Genomic DNA, 15537 nt, shown 5'->3' on the forward strand with positions numbered 1-15537 from the left:
TACAAACTTCCAGTTATAAAATTAAAAGTCACGGGGATATAATGTACAGCATGGTGACTACAGTCAGTAATATTATATTGCATATTTAAAGAGTTGCTAAGACGGTAAATCTTAAAAAGTCCTTATCATTAGAAAAAAAAATTTTGCAACCATGCACGGTGATGGATGTTAACTAGACTTAATGGGGTGAGCCTTCTGCAATGTACACAAATACTGAATCATGTTGTGCACCTGAAACTAATAATAATGCTATATGCCAATTATACATCAATAAAAATAAAAGAAAATGTATATGGTCTTTATAATGATAACAAAAACAAAATTGTTCAAAGAGACTGTCAGCACAATGCCCACAAGAGGATATGAAATTCTAGAACTTTCACTAAATGACTACAGTCAATAAATACATGGTTTAATTTTTTTATTTAATACTCATGTGGTCTAGTAGTATTTTTCTGTGACCTCACTGAAAACATATTGAGATTAGATCACTCTTGGAGGCTTATTTCCTCTAACAGAAATATTTTATCCAAATGCTGATACTTTCTATCAGTTGACAGAAGGCTACAGAATGTACTAGGGAACAATCAAAAATCTACATACAGTCAATAAAAAAAAGTTAATTGAAAAATCTACATACCAAAAAAATCTACAGACAAGAGAAATATGTTAACAATGTTGAGACCAAAATTTAATATACTTGCCTATGTCAAAATCCAAATGGTCTTAAGCCTTAATCACAAAAAAATTTTAATAAAATAAGAAAAACCAAACAAGCAAAATAAATCAACTATGCCACAAAGAGGCTGGAGCAACAGGAGAGGAAGATGGCTTGATGATACAAAGTAACTGTCTTTCCTGTCGCTTGCAACACTGAACATTTTTTGTAGTTGGTACCAGCTGGCCTGTGCCAGGTGAACAGGGTAGTCAGGCACTGAAAAGCTGTGATGGTGTTATTATCAGGCAAACACACAAAAAAGGCATGAAGAGGTATGTGTTCTGATCATCCAGAGGGCACTATGTTCAATTACAGGCTGTGAATCTACCAGAATTTTGGTTGTCATTACTGGCTCTAAAACCTTGGCCAGATAACTTTATCTCCCACCTCCCTTCAGTTTCCTCTTCCATAAGGAGATGTTATGAAGATTACACATGACAGTATGTGCAGAGGACTCAGTACAGTCCTAGCACATACTAAGTGCAAAATGAATGGCGGCTAATGTCCAATCATACACATGCGTGTTTTTGTCTTTTTGTCCCCACAAGTGACGTACATGTGCGTGTAAGATGGCACCTACAAAACAGAAGGGCAGAAAATATTTTTACATGGAGTAATTTCAAAAACTTACAAATTTTAGGCCCCCACAGTACCTACTACATATGCAAGGTACTAATGCCCTGGGGATCCAATTAAGTTTTTAAGTCGACCACAAACCAGCAGATACACACATCTATCTATTCTTTACAAAGTACAGCTTCATTAGGACAAGATATTTCGTGCATCTGCAAATGCTTCTTCAGTTTTGTTAGCATTTCTTAAAATTCACTCAGCTAGGTCAACATCCATTTCAGACACTCAAAAAGGCCAAAGGGAATATGAAAACAAATACATGTATGTATATGCATGACAGAGACACCATGCTGTACACCAGAAACTGACTGTACTTCAATTTAAAAAAATAAATTTTAAAAATTAAAACAAAAAAATGGCCAAAGAGCACACAGCAGCTTCCCACACATTCCCTTTAGCCTGCTCCCTAGTGGGAAGTAAAGCAGCGTGAACTTCACTGGCCAATGAAGAGAAACGGATGCAAAGAAATAAAACTCTGTATGTATGACCTTGTTCATCATGTACAACTTGCTGACAACCCTGAAACAATTTCATATGCCAGTAGCTGCTTTAAAGAACTAAAAGGTCTGAGATTTTTTATATTTTTTTGTTTTCTCACTTTTCATATTATCATGGAACTTACGTCACTTGATCTCCAATTCATCACCTATAATTCTGGAAATTCCATCATTTTAGTGTGTGAAACATGTTGAGACCAAGACAGGTGAGTAAATAGACAGCAATCAATGCTTCCTTGATGTTCATTTCATTTCTGAGCACAGTTAGGATATCAGGTTTTACTGAACACCATGTCTACTTTTTTCTATTAGTCTATTTAGAGAGAATTGTGTATTTATCAACTCAGTAACAAAGTAATCAATTAATTTTTAAAAGACCATGTACAATTATTGTTTCCCATTGAAGCATTAGAATTAACAGTGAATAAATAAATGAATTACCTTTAGTGGGCCATTTATGTGGTCATCCTGAACTTCCACTGTTGAAGAATCATGCCTAAATGTTACCTAGAGATTATAAAGTTTATTAGCCAACAAAAAAGCAAAAAAAAAAAAAAAAAAATCAAGCCACTGTTGAAGAATCATGCCTAAATGTAACCTAGAGATTATAAAGCTTATTAGCCAACAAAAAAGAAAAAAAATATCAAGCAACACAAGCTCATCAATGCATGAATCCATTTTTATTACAAGTAATCTAAACAAACAGCTGCCTAGTTTATACAAAATCTCAATCCCTAAGTAGATTAACTGAAAATTTTATTATTTAAACAGAAAAATTCCCAGACTAACTTACTTGATGTTTCACATATCATATTTTATGCAATACTATTAGTTATTAGTTTAACTGTATAATTTCTTTTCCTAAAAAAATGAGGGAAAAAGAGGTGGCAATCTTAGGCTGTTATATGAGGTACTCCACCATTTTGTGAAGGCCCAGCTCAACAACAAGCAACAGTAACCCTCACTCAGAGAGCCTAGCATCAGGCTCAGGCATAAGTATATAATCTTCACAACACCCTTATTAGGTAGGTGTAATTATTCCCATAATGTTGATAAGAAAACTGAGGGATGGAAAGGTTAAGTGACTGGCCCAAGATCACAGAACTAGGACATGGTGGAGCTGAGACTGAAACTCAGGCCATCTAGATCCAGAACTCTGTGTTACTACAGAACTCAGAGAACGGAATACCAGACATGAAGTAAAAATAAAGGGATAAGTTTAAATATTTAATTAGTTGGTTAAAAAACAAAACAGCTTCCTGTGTTCAGTACAGAAAAGGTTGTTTTCTCTATACAAAGCAGGAGTTCTTACAGGGACTGAACCATTAACATGGTCTTATTTGATGTGCGTGGTCGTTAATTTAGGTAACAGACTCACAAACCACGGAAGAAAGGACAGATCCTATACTCACAGCATCAGGGGCATTTCTGTTTCATACAACGGCACTGTAACACTTTATTTAAATTATGCATTTAGATGTCTGCATCTTTCACTTAGACTTAAGCCACTTAAGGATGAAGACAAGATGTAAATCCTAGAGTTTCAACACCTGACATAGTGCTTAGCATGCAGTAAATGCTCAATAAGGGAAAACTGATGGGGAAGAAGTGTATCAACACATTGCTGAAAAATTTACTACCTTTGAATCATAAATAAATTAAACTGGCACAGAAATATATTATGATACTTGTTGAGAAAATCATTAGCTTTGAATTACAAGCAGATTTTCAGGGCAGCAACAAATACTAACAACAAATTTCAGACAGTCAATATTTATAAGGCACAAGGTCCTGGTTGGCACTATCAGCAGAAGCAGTAGAAACTAACAGTTCTTGTCCTTTTACTGACACCAAGAAACAGCAGAGTTGCTACCTGCCATTTAGCTGGTTCACTCTTACCCAGAGCCCTCGAGCTGCGATTACCAGTCAGGGCCCAGATCTAACGCAGCATGAGGCCTGGCGCAGCGCAGCTCCAGCCCACGTAGAGCACCTTTCCTCACCCGCACGGAAGTGCTCACCTACAGGCCGAGCTCTGCTGAGGAAGGTCTCTACCGGAAGGGAGGGGTTTTGTCTAATTCACATGAAGATGTTACATGTGTGAGCAGTAGCTCTGTCTAAAAGAGTGAGAAAACTGATGAAAAAAAAGCTTTCTCTTCATCTCTAAGATAGTAATGGCAAAAAACAAGTGCTCAGAGAACAGCAGTGTGTGAAGTCAGAACAGGAAAGGCCACTACAAGAGCACTGGAAGATGGTCAAACCACAAACACGCTCACAAGCACCAAGCACGTGCAAACTGACGGCAGGGTGGGGCACCGGGACAGGCATCCCACAGGCTTACAGTTAATTTAAAAGCCTGATCACAATGGCTCTGTGTAAGGGAGAATCACCCAGGCAGTTTTCTTCAACATATCCATGTGTAAGGAAGGAACCTAGGTGTACAACACATGGAAAAGGCTCCGAGGAGGCTCTGATACTCTCCCCTGGAAGTACATCACCTCCAAGGCCTGTTTAACTCCTGGTGTTCAAACCAATGTTTTAAAGGGTATCTGCTAATCTGGAATATAAATCCCTTGGAAACAGAGACCGGGTTATTCTCATATCCCCATCCTCCTTCCCATCTAAGAGAGTAACCTGCACAGTTTGCCAGTCAATAAATGATTAACAAAAGAATAAAGATCTACCTTGAAATCTTTCTCTTATCTCATATTTTTCAACACTGAAAAGTTCACTAAAATGTAAACAACTACATTTCTTTTTGTGCATTATCTGAGACAAAGCACAGATTTTTAGAAAGATTTTTCAAGAAAAGTAAAGGGTAAGGAATCCACAACTAGATCCATGATCATCAGTTATAAATCACATCCCAATCTCATGGTTAAACCTGTGGGGGCGGGGGTGTCTTAGAACTGAAGTGCTATGGTCATTCCCATTCTGCCACTAAATTCTAATAATGGCCCTGGAGAAATCACTAACCCTTTATGAACCTCATTTTTCTTACAATAAAATTAAGAAATTAAACCATATGACTTCTAAGTTCCTTTCCATCTCTAAAAGGCTAACGATACAAACAATAACAAGTCTGTGGTGAAACAGCATTGAAAATAACAGCTGGGATCATCTAATTTCATTCTAACTGCAATACTTTAAAATCACAAAGAATGCTTTGTTTTTGGGTATTTTTACAATCATCACTCCTAGAAACTAAATTCATCTTGCAGGAAAAAAATTCTTAAATACACTCACCAAATAAAAGTTTAATTATCAAATACTAAACATATAATTTATAAAATCTACATATACTGTACCGTGACTTTGACAAGTCTTTTTGCTGTCTTGATCTTGGCTTCACAAAAGGCTCCTCTGTATTTCACACTCACATCAGTGCCCATTGTCAAATAGGGAGGCTCATCAAAGGCCTAAAAATGCAAACAAATATAATTAGATTTTAACTCTCCAATTCTTCCCCACAATCAGACCTTAGAATGGAGAACCCAATCCTACTGTAGTTATAAAAGTTGTAATAGATGGATGTATTTGTTAACAGGAACAATCTATCAAATACTTTAACTTAAAAATAAGTAAGTATGTATCCTAAAGCCTGTGTAAGTGTACTAAAATGTACATCACATAAAACATAAAGGCATCCTTTTTCTCTCTTAAAATACATATGGTCCATGATGAGAATTAGCTCAAACACAAGTATATCATTCCATCCACCCCTCCATCTACCCATTCATTCAAATATTTTTGTCCTAAACGACCACTGAAAGAGAAGGCAGATCCTTAAAGCTCAGTCTGAGAAAGCTCCAATATTCAGGCTGTCTCTTGCCAGCCACCCAAATTCAGAATGGCTCTGTTATATCCCTATCTAGGCAATTCTATGGCAGACGAGCATGCAAGGGGCTGAGAGGGGACTCTGTGTACTCAAACTACTGGGAAAACTAGATGAAGAAATTCAATCTAAAAAGTCTCAAGTAAAAATGAGCCACAATGTCTCCAATGCTTTGGCATGGGTTCACTGTGTATTTCCTATCTATAATAAATATTGTTTCCTCACTTGTGATTTAATTCTTAACAGTCCTAGTCTAGTTGCTCTTTTTATAATCAGGTGATTTTCTGCACAGGATCTGTATTTCTATGGAGGTCTATGTATATTAAACAATTTCATAGTCAAAGAAAGATTATGTAAGTAACTTTTCCCAAAGTGTTTTACAAGAAATACTAACATCCCAAGATGTTCCATCAGAAAGAAAAGGAGTTGGAAGTTTGGGAAAATCAGTTTATTGAATGAATTCCCACTCTGCCTCATCATTTCCCAATCTGTTTGTCCAAAGAACCCTTTTTTTTTTTTCTATCAACATCCTGCAGAAATTCTGTACAGCATAGGCTGAAAAATGCTGCTATTCAGCAATAAATAATGAAAACATTCATTTCATTTCGATCTGAAAATAAATTCACCCTTAATAGTTCCGGCTAATACAGACAGAAGAGAAAGACCCTCCCTCAAAAAAAGATACTCTAATGCTCTAACAAAAGCAACCATATGTCTATCAAATAACTTTAATAACCCTTTTAAAGGTGGGGAGGCACCACAAACCACAGGGGCGCTGCAGCCACCAGCATCAGGCCAGCCTCTTAGTGGCCCCTGGCTTCTTGTTCTATGCACTTCATGAAAAGTATTTAAAAAAAAGAACTCAAAATGCATCAAGTATATACTTTTTAAAATCTACTTAGGAAAGTGCCTGTATTTCAATTTATTTATGCCATAATAGAGGTGTATTCTCATAGAATGATAATCATTTCTGCAATGCTACCTTTCAAATTTGTTGGTATCACTAACTACAATTTGATAGCTCTGTACTGTTCCTGCACGCACTTTAAGTTCATAAATGCATTTCAACGTCATGCCTAGCCTTCTTAAAGTACCATTTTCCCTTGGTCAAAATTTTGATTAAATTTCAGACAAGCTAGTAGCTTTATTTTAGCAAGAATATGAAAGGGATTCACAATACTTCACTCAGAAAGTTTAGGAAATTTTCAATAAAACATCAATTCACTTTGTGGTTCAATTGATATTGTATGTTATTGCTAGAAAAGCCCAAAGGGTGTGGCACCCTTCATGGCCGCAAGGCTCATTACTCTCCACAACTTGCAAGCTCTCCCATGAACACTTCCTGCTTTATTAGCCACTAAAAATTTATTTTCATAGACAAATAGTACAGTTAAATAAAACTAATGAGGAACCCAAAATTGTGAAATGTAGAAGAGAATAAGAGATCATTTAAAAGTTGCATGTAACAAACAAATATTTCAGAAGCGATAAGCTCTTTATTTTTATTACAGAGAATTTTGAACAAAGAATAGTTACTTTTGTGTTCCTAAAGTCTCATCACTAGAAGAATATAATAATGAATTCTGTATACATCTGTTTAACAAGCCTATGTCAAAGGATTGGTGTTACAAAGCTGGTCAGAATGAGACACAATCATCTGGAACTGAAACTATACCCCAAAGTATGCGAATTTCTAGAGAGAAACAAATGAAACTCACAACCTACACAGTCAGACTTGCATGTAATTTCTGGCAGACCACGACAATCACTCTGTCACTAGCACAACGTGGGACCAAAAGCACAGGCTTTCAGAGCAGAATGACAGGGTCCTCATCCCAGCCCTCCTCCATGTGCTAACCAGTGAGCCATCGGAAGCTGCTGAACCTTCAGTTTCCACATCAGGAAAATATTGTCACCTTAGAAAGTACTCCGTCATGAAGCCCAGAGTGTGCAGCCATTCACAGTTACTATTAATATGATGAAACACTCAGTGTGGGCAAACAAGAGATTAAGCCAATGCAAATTCAGATTTCACACACTTCCTTTTTTTCTTCTTAAAATGGGAGAGGCAAAATCTCATTGTATTTTTGGTGGGGGGGATTAGGGTTTTGTTTTTTTTTTTAGAGGAGGTACTAGGGATTGAACCCAGGACCTTGTGCATACTAAGCATCACTTGAGCTATACCCTCCCCCAAAAAACTCATTTTAAATGACTGCTCATCATAAGTACATACAAGGTGAAAATAAACCATTTTTCTCACTTTTATCAAAGATATCTATATTATGTTATACATACACACATATTAAAAATAAGAACAGCTGTTAAAGAGGGATTAACTGATGAGAAAGGCACTGGAATAGAGTACGTACATGAAAATATTTTATTCAAAGTAAATCTTCCTGATTCTCTTTAAAAGGTTCCTTTTGTTTGTTTGTTTTTTGCTTGTTTGTTTGTTTTACAATTGGCATGTATTCTTTGCTTTTTAAAACGTATACTAAGGAACGTTTCAAACATACAAAAATGATAGAATGTATAATAAATGCCTCACAGACTCATAACCTGGCTCCCACAATTACCACCTCAGACAATTTTGCCTCATCTATACACCTACCCATTCCTCCCAAACTCGGATTATTTTCAAGGAAACCCTAGATATTGTATTACTTCACCAGAACAACAAAAAGTACTACAATCTATTGTGACTGGGATTATGGGCTATCCTGAATTTTCTTATTAACACTTTTCTACATTCTTCCATGCGTATGGAATGATTTTATTAATAAGGGTCAGTGTAACACAGTAATTAAGAACACAGGCTCTTGAATTAGATGCTTAGGTTCAAATCTACCACTCAGTAGCCAAAAGACCTTACCTCTGGATGTAACAAATAGTGACTATATCACAGCGATGAAGAATGAAATGCTATGTGAAAAATGTTTAGAACAGGACCCAGCATACAATACCAAATAAAGGCTATTATTATTACTTAATTATCTGGGGTACGGTTGTGAGTTTAAAACATTTGTAATCCTACACAAGAGAGACTCCATATAACTAGAACAGTTGAAAGTATAATTATATGTATAAGGGGTAGTGTTTAAAATATCCCCCTTATCAGAAAAAAAGTAATCGTGTTGAATTCTAGCAGTGAGAAAGGTTAACCGTCCGTGGGGGCTCTCCATCAAGTCCACCACAGCCCTTTCGTGTCACATAAAGACAACCAGACAACACACCTATTCTGAGGCTACTGTGCTCTGACCCAACACAGAGGTTCACCCAAAGAACCGTGTTAGCAGGTTAACCAAGATTCCATCCCGGTCAACACCAGCCCTGTTAGTTGTATATCACCAGAAAAAAAACTCCTACTTTCTCTTTTTGTTCTGCTTCTCTGATTGTGGTCAAAAATATAGACCATTTCAGAGGCTAAAACAAAATGCTTTTAAATAGCACCTCCAGGCCAAAAGGGGAATTAAACTACTAAATTATCTTCCTTTGTTTAGCAAACAGAACAGTATTCCAGTTGTCAAGGCAACAGCCACCTCACAGTTATCCTGGCACTGCTTAAACAATTATTTTTCTAGTCAACCTACCAAATGCCTGAACTGGCACCTGAAAACCACTGAATTCCATGGGGACACTAAAAAGCATAAGCAATTTTTAAATTAGCTATTGGTGGATAATAATCCTTCAAGAAGCCAAAATGGCATGGAAATACGTGGCATAAGCACCCAAATGAATCAACAGTAATATCTAATGTGACTTGGGCTACACCAAGTATGTAAAATAAGTTTTAGAAAGACAGTAGTTGAATCAGTTCTCCAAATGGCTAATGTCGACACTGCCTAGGAAATATTCAGTTATTCAAAATCTATTTTTAAAAAAGCAAAACATGCTAGATGACATTTTACAAGGTAGGTTTTTAAAAAGAGTAAGCATTCGAATTGGTTACTAAGGCAGTGCCAATGCAGCCAGGAGAACCAGAAAACAAGAGTATCAATTTGATACTAAAATCCTCAATAAATAAATATATTTAAACACACGGTGTGACAATAAATCTAAGAAAACAACCTTTTTGTACATAACAATCTCAAAGAGGCATTAAAACAATAATGAAAATAATTCTAACAAATGAATGAATGAAAAACACTCACACCCATATATAAAAGGATGTATCATTTTAAAATGAAGTTTAAAATTAAAATGCATGAGTCCTTGAGACATACTAAAAAATGAGTAGACTGAGGAAATAAAACTGTGCAATCTAACTTTAAAATCTTCTCTGGAGCCATTTCCTCTCCTCCTCTTCATGTGGCTCTAAGGACACAGGGTAGTGAGGGGTCAGAACTGGGGGCAGGAGGTAAGAGACACATGCTGGGTATACAAGGCTATGAGGGGGGCAGGTGGAAGCACAGTGAGCCTTGTGGCTGAGCCTGGGATGGAGCTAAGAAGGGGTGGAGGAAATGAGGTACACAGCTGGAAGAGACATTACAGTGATTAAATAAGTAAACTGAATGATCAAATAAATCAATGTCCTAAGGATAGCTGGGGCAGTGTTTCTCACTGAGAAACTTAAAAGGAAGGAAGGATAAAGGTTAAAATGAAGTTTAGGGTACTGGACTGGAATTAGAAATATAAATTCGTGGTTGTATTACACGCACACATACAAACACAGCAAAATGAACAAGCAGTTACAGGTTCATACATGTACATGCATATGTATTTGTATGTGTATACATATACATCATATAGTTTCCTAACTATGTCCACCAAGAAGGCCTAAGAACAACTGACAGCCCAGTGACAAAAAGTGCACCAATGGCCTATATCTTTATTTCTAAAACTCATATTATATTAAAAGGAACCAGAGATCCTTAGAGAAATAACTAATTTCAAAGTTGAGCAGGGAAAGTACAAGAAGAATCTAAAAAAAATCTTGTACCAGAAAGTAAGGAAATGCTCAGTAAATGATGGGGACATTTCAAAGGGACACAGGAGCCACACTGAAGGGGCTCCTACCAGCCAAATAGGGGAAAGTTTGTGTATCATAATCAGTATTGGCTGTCCTGTTATCCCATTAGGCATGTATGTATATGTCAACACTGAATGACTTAAGATGTGTGCATTCCATGGTAAGCAAATTATACTTCAGCTCTAAAATTAATGATAATAACAAATTACAATCTATTCAATAAAACTGGCATCCATGAGTCCATATTGACAAATGAATGAAAGAATGATGAATAAAAAAGTAAAGGCAGAAAATGGAAATATGGAAAGAGGAAAGCTCTCCCTTACAGTAAAATGTCAATAGATGCAGCAGGAGTGATGGAAACAGTCATCTTTCGGCAACCAATTTCACAGAGTTATCAATAGATGCTAAATGGATGACTGAAGGTTGAAGAACAGGATACTGGCATATTCCTGGAACACTACTCAGTTATCAGAGGTGGAATGATGTGATGTACTGAGAACAAAAGAGCATCCTTTCTGTAGTACACCTGCCAATGGCGACTCTGACAATGAGAAAAATTAGACAGATTTATAGAATGTAAGATGTGCATTCCTTAAGACTTTAAAGGATTTGAAAAATATGGAAACCTGAAAAAGAGTTTCAGATTGAAGCAGTCTGAGGAGACGTCATAATCAAATGCAATTTGTATTCATAGATTAAACATGGACCAGGAAAAAAAAAGAAAAGGAGACACATTATTAGGAGAGTTGGTAAAATTTGAAAGGGGTCTGACAAAAATGCTGACTTCCTGATTCAGAGGGTTGAATGCAGGACAGGTAGAAGTGTGCCCTTTTTGTTGGGAATTACACTCTGGAGTATTTAGGGTGACAGGACATCATGTCTGCAGCTTGCTCTCAAAAAGTGCGAAGATAATGAGAATAGGCCCATCTACATGTACACACATATATATATTATATGAATTATTTGTACTGTAAATTTGAAATTATATGAAAATAAATACTGTAAATTTGAAATTATATGAAAATACATTCTTTTTTAAAGTAGTATATACTTATTGGGCATTTGCATATCTTTTTCTATGAATTGTTCACGTATGTTCATTATCTGTCTTTCTCAGTTACTCATTTTTTGTAACAAGATTGTAAAAGTTCTTGCATATTAAAAAAATCACAAGGTCCTATTGTACAGCACACAAAATTATATTTAATATCTTTTAATAGCCTATAACGGGAAAGAATCTGAAAAAGAACATATATATATGCATATTGTACCTGAATCACTTGCTGTACACCTGAAACTAACACAACTTTGTAAATCAGCTATACTTCAATAAAAATTAAAAAAAAATCAACCCTCCCCTCCAAATATAAAAATCTTCTCTAGATGCTACCAATATTTCCTAATAGTCTTTCTAAAATTTAAATTACTTTAAGGGATAGAATCACAAATTATACATAAGTAAATTTTTGACCCACATCTATTAACCAGAGAGATACCTACATATTGACAGATATTAACAGAGGGGTGTCTGCATATTCCTGGATATTTAAATAACTGAGAAAAGACATTCTAACTAAAATGTTCATCATCAGCAAAGAAGTTAAAAGAGAAATATATTTGGAGGGACATTTAAGTGCCTACTGTATTTAAGACATTATTCCATGCGCCAAAGCAGCAAAGGCATTTTCCTCATGTAACACAAAGGTAGCCAATTCATTCTGCCCTCAGAAGAGGTTAATCTTATTTGTTATCTTGTTAGTGAGGTCCAAACCTTATTCAAATGAATCTGTTTTAATGTAACATCACTGGCATAACATACTAAGCTCATTTATAGTATTTAAACTTTAATAATTTGGAAATTAGAGGAGCCTAGTGTACAGCCAATTCAAAAATCAGAATTACAAAGGAAAACCATAAACTGGCATTGTTACAGTTTGTCTCTATCTCGGCATGTTAGTGATAGCCACTGGCATGAATCAGGAGCAGTGATAAGCAGGACATTTTGAAATGTCACAAGATGAGTCCTTAGCATACATCTAGAAAACATTTTCTATGAGTCTGCTTACTTATCAAGATCAATAATAATCCTTAAAACTCCCCATCAACTAGGTTTTTTAGAAATTTTTTTAAAAATCTATTACACTTTTGTTCTACAACTAATAAAAATAATAGCAGAAGACTAAAGGAAAAAAATCAGATTAGCAAAAGCATCATTCTTCTGAGAGATGACTATTAGCATACCATTCCAGACATTTTCCCCTGGCAAAATACTACCAGATAGATGCAGATAGTTTGATCAACTACTCTTACTTCATTGTAAATTTTTATTTTTCACTTAATAAAGCCTGAGTATTCCTCCAAATCTTAAATGTTATTGTATACAGTGGTCACTAACTACTATATAGTCTGACTTGTGCTGCACCAGCCTTTACGTACCTATACCTTCATGACTGCAGAAAGAGCAATGCAGGCAGGAAGGAGTGAGAGAAGAGGGGTGGATGGGACAGAGAATGATGAGGAGATGAGGGTAAAGACAGGTGGGTGGTAGGGAGCAAAAGCAGAGAGAACAATGAAGCAGCAAATCCCTCGGGCTTGGGTTTGGGCCCTGGTCACCAGCTTTCTGGATGCAAGCCACCTCCTATCTGTCATACAATTTCAGAGAGGCTGCTGTCTACACGAACTTCCCAATGTACAGTTTAAGACCCTGGCAAATTTGAAAATTCTCTGGCTTTGGAACCAGAAAAAATGCTATTAATTTACTTAGCAACTTTCTGCCTTGAAGTATGTCACCCCACCACTTTGATCTTTGGTTTCCTTTCTGTAGATGGATCTTGCAGGGTGACTGCAAGTTTTCAATTAAATTAAGTAGTCTTTTTAGAAGACTGACAGGTCCTGGGTAAATACTCAGCAAATATTAGATTAAATCATATGAAATCGCTATTTTTTAGTAAATCAGAAAAAGGCCAAATATTGGCAATTTTATATGGTTCAACCTGATACTGACTTCTGATCTTCTCCATTTCTTTTAAGCAGCTGGGAAGCCAAAGACCAACACCCAAGACATAGAACAGTCCTGTTCCATGATCTGCTCAGCCCCTGCTCCTGCTTTACTGCCTGTGAGCAAGACCCAGCTTTGCACTACTGATCTCTCTGGAGCTCCACCCGTATTTCTCCCTGTTGCCAGATGACTGGGCCACAAACTGAGCTCTGGGTCCTGGCCAACAACACTGGCCCCATTGTACCACTAGAGGAGCCATGGATAGTTTTCCCTACCTGCTGGCTGTCTGCTCACCAACCAACCTTTTATCCTGTTTTATATTCTCAAGAACATGACCTTGAAAGAAGCCTTTGAAAGGAAACAATAATCTTTGGCCAAATCTAGTGGCCAAAAGAAATTGACCCACATGGTATGTAATAAATACTTTAAGTCACAGAATTCACTTTAATTTCAGAGGACTAATATATTAACCCCTTTTGTAACCAATGCTACAATACTCATTGCTATTCTATAGACTGGCTTTGCTTGTCCCAAATGGATATAAACACTCTGTAAAGGTGAATGTTTTACACTATATTTTAATGATTTGTATCTGTCTTCTCTTGTAGACTAAGCAACTTTAAGGCAGAAAAAGCATCTTATATATCTTTAGATGTCCTGTTCCTAAAGTTACACTTACATATAGGAGGAATCCACAAACCATTTATTGAACCAAAGTTACATACACATTAGTTAATCCCTGCTAAATGAGATTTCTCTTAAGGTAAAAATTATGTATATTTCAAAAACATCTTATACTGGGAGGCATTCTATATATTGAGAGATCAAAAGCATAAGCTCTGGTATCAAAAGTATCTGGGTTCAAACTCCAGGGCTGTAGCTTACTAGCTACGTGACTTTTAGGACATGTTACTTAATTCCTCTGAGCCTAAATTCATGTCTGTGAAGTGTGGTTATAATAGTAATGTGAATGTATAATATGTATTTATATATCGCTTATGTAATATAGATAAAATATATAATAAAGTCATGACCTGTTACATACAAAATTACGCCATATGCTAATAAATTTAAAACACTGTTTATAACTTATCAGATGACCAAATTCTTACAATTAAAAAAGTCCACATAGTTTTATGAAGAATATGCTGCTAATGTGACAAGGATCAATTACCAGATATTTTCTCTTAACAAAAGAGATACATTCTGGCAATATGCTTTCCCAACAAGAAGCTGATTATACTGACAGCCATCCACCTGATCCAAACTGTGCCAAACAGGCTCCCTGTCCCAGGATTTAAAGCTGAAATGCTTGTCAATTTGTCAGCAGAGCAAGGTGATACAGCCTGTGCTAGCCATTTTCTGACACATGTAGGGAGAAGCAGAGAAAACTGGTTTGCAAAAAGAAAGAGAAATAAAGAAAAACAAAGGAATAAACAGATATGCAGAGAAAAAAAGGAACACATACGAGACTGTGTGTCCTCTGCATGACTGAGAGAACAGCCAGCCTCAGTTTCTGCTAGCTGCCCAACTCCGAAGTTCAATCTCTCCTCAAATTTGACCAGGCTTTCTGCCCTCGGGTACTTGGTATCTATAATATAAATTCTCTTTTCTGCTTTTGATAATCTGAAATGGTTTCTATTATCGATAACCAAAATAGTCTTGATTAAAACCCATCAGAAACTTATCGAAGGTGGGGGAGGATACAGCTCAGTGGTAGAGTGCATGCTTCCATGCACGAGGTCATGGATTCAATCCTCACTATCTCCATTAAATAATACATAAATAAACCTAGTTACTCCCCTCAAAAAAAAAAAAAAAAAACCAAGAAACTTATCAAAGGAGACAAGATGTAATCACCATCTTATAAATATTTATTTACTGAGC

At 36.2% G+C, this 15537-nt stretch overlaps 1 long non-coding RNA gene across 1 annotated transcript in view; it reads right to left on the reverse strand.

The window, feature by feature from the left end:
- Window positions 1–2289: 2289 nt before the first annotated feature.
- Window positions 2290–15537, reverse strand: part of LOC141575547 (uncharacterized) — a 43048-nt gene continuing 29800 nt past the window's right edge. The window contains exons 2-3 of the long non-coding RNA XR_012503189.1: window positions 5154–5264; window positions 2290–2355 (exon numbers count right to left, since the gene is read on the reverse strand). This is a non-coding gene — a long non-coding RNA (uncharacterized LOC141575547). The remainder of the gene's footprint in view (window positions 2356–5153; window positions 5265–15537) is intronic.

This window comes from Camelus bactrianus, chromosome 29, assembly GCF_048773025.1.
Source record: "Camelus bactrianus isolate YW-2024 breed Bactrian camel chromosome 29, ASM4877302v1, whole genome shotgun sequence".
NCBI lineage: Eukaryota > Metazoa > Chordata > Mammalia > Artiodactyla > Camelidae > Camelus > Camelus bactrianus.